The 1,791-nt window shown below is 73.0% G+C and overlaps 1 protein-coding gene across 1 annotated transcript in view; it reads left to right on the top strand.

Annotated features, from left to right (window-relative positions):
* The window catches only part of RHPN1 (rhophilin, Rho GTPase binding protein 1), a 22,116-nt gene that overhangs the window by 8,589 nt on the left and 11,736 nt on the right, over window positions 1-1,791 (top strand). The window lies entirely within an intron of this gene.

The raw sequence follows: 1,791 nt of genomic DNA, 5'->3' as shown, positions 1-1,791 counted from the left end.
CGGGGCTCGCTGCCCTGTCGCTTGTCCGAGGGAGCCCCCCGGGCTCGCCACGGGGGAGACTGAGGACCCGCGGAGCCAGGGGTGCCCGCGCCGGCTCCCTTGTGGTCTTTTGGGGTCCCGGTGTGGGAGCGAAGGCGCAGCCCGCCCCGCCGCCCGCCGAGGGAGGGGCAGGTGGAGCCCAGCACTCGGCCGACCCCTCCCCCGCCGCCGGGACCGGTCGGCGGGCCCAGCCCGCGGGGGTGTTCCCGGCACCCGCGGTTCCCCTTCCCTTTTTTCCGGGGCTGCCCAGCTTGGCCCTGGCACCCAGCTCTGCGCCATGAAACTTTTCAGAGGAGCGCTGAGGCGGGTGCTCCAGGCAAGGGTGAGGGCTCGCTGTGGGCGCAGCCCTTGCCGTCAGCCCGTCGCCGCAGCCCCCAGCCCCAGGCAGTCCTGCGGTGACGGGGAGCCCCCAGCGCAGACCGAGGCCGGAGTCGCGCTGCGGAGCCCGGTGTCCGGCCGCGCTGTCCGGGTCTCGGCAAGCTGTTGTCTCGGTTTGCACCCAGGCCCCTGCGGGCCTTCAGTCCAGGCTGCTGAGCAGGGCGCCCCTGCCCTGCCCTCCCTGGCCGCCTCCCTCCTGGCCGCTCTCCGCCCTGGAGAGGCGTTTGTGGGTCCGGCATTGTCCCCGGAGGGGCCAGGGCGCAGGGACTGACAGGTGGCGCCCACAGGCCCTGGGGAGGGGGGCCTGCCTGCCAGCCGGCTCACTTCCTTGCAGACATGGGGGAGCGCACTCGCCCCTGGATGTGGCCGGGCCCCTCGGCCTGTGCTTGGGCCCCCAGCACGGCGGCATTGGCTGCTCTCTCTGGTGTGACCCAGCAGGCAGAGTCCTGACCTCCACGGAGGTGCTGGGCCCCAGGCTGACCGCCTGGGCAGCTGCCAGCATGGAGGGTGGGGAGGGGGTGTGCTGGTGGGGGAGCTGGCTGCCCAGCGTCAACGCCCCTCCCTGGGGTGGTGCCGTCACCGCGCCCGAGAGGGCCGCCCACTGGGCAGGGTGGCGCACCAGGTCAGCGCTGGAGTGAGGCCCCGATGCTTGTGCCCCCGCCCCAAGCTACCAGGCCCCCGCCAACACCCTCGGGGTGAGGCCTGCGGCCTCAGAGACCAGCGGGCAGCTGGACGCCCGCAGCCCCACTGGGCACCCAGCGCGTGGCCGTCTGCCGGGGCCTGGGCCGTGGCGCTTTGCCTGGGGCTGCAGGAGTTAGGCCACCACGCCCCGTGCCCACGGCTCCCCGCACAGGGAGAGGCCCGGCCAGGAGTGGCGGGCCGCACTCCAGTACTGCCCTGAGCCACCCTCCCGTCTGCGGCAGAAGGGGCTACCCAGGGGCAGTGGGTACTTGGCTGCGCCCAGCTCTCTGCGGCAGCCTCCTGCCTCCAGTCTCAGAAAAATCCCCAAGGCCTCCTCCTACAGGAAGTCTTCCGTGATTGAGGTCTCTTAAGAATGCCAGCAGGCGGAGGCGGCCTTGGGCCAGAACCCAACATGGCCGGGCCCTGGCACCATCAGGCCTTCAGGGTTCACTGACTGGTGCCGGGCAAGGCAGAGCTTCCACGCTGTGGGGGACCTGAGGACAGGAGCCACGGTCCCGTGGGCTGCGCAGGTGGTGCCCCGCCTTTCGGGGTCCCCGCCTTTCGGGGTCCTCGCCTCTGCCTGGTGGGGGACGGGGTCCCCATCGTGGGGACGTGGCGGAAGTGAATCCCGGGACGGCCTTCCGAGGCGGCGCGCCCAGCAGCACAGCCCGCCCCTCGCGCCCCACGGAGCCC

The sequence above is a fragment of the Condylura cristata genome, unplaced genomic scaffold, assembly GCF_000260355.1.
Source record: "Condylura cristata isolate star-nosed mole 26May11 unplaced genomic scaffold, ConCri1.0 scaffold00009, whole genome shotgun sequence".
Lineage (NCBI taxonomy): Eukaryota > Metazoa > Chordata > Mammalia > Eulipotyphla > Talpidae > Condylura > Condylura cristata.
This window is presented reverse-complemented; position numbering and strand designations above follow the sequence as displayed.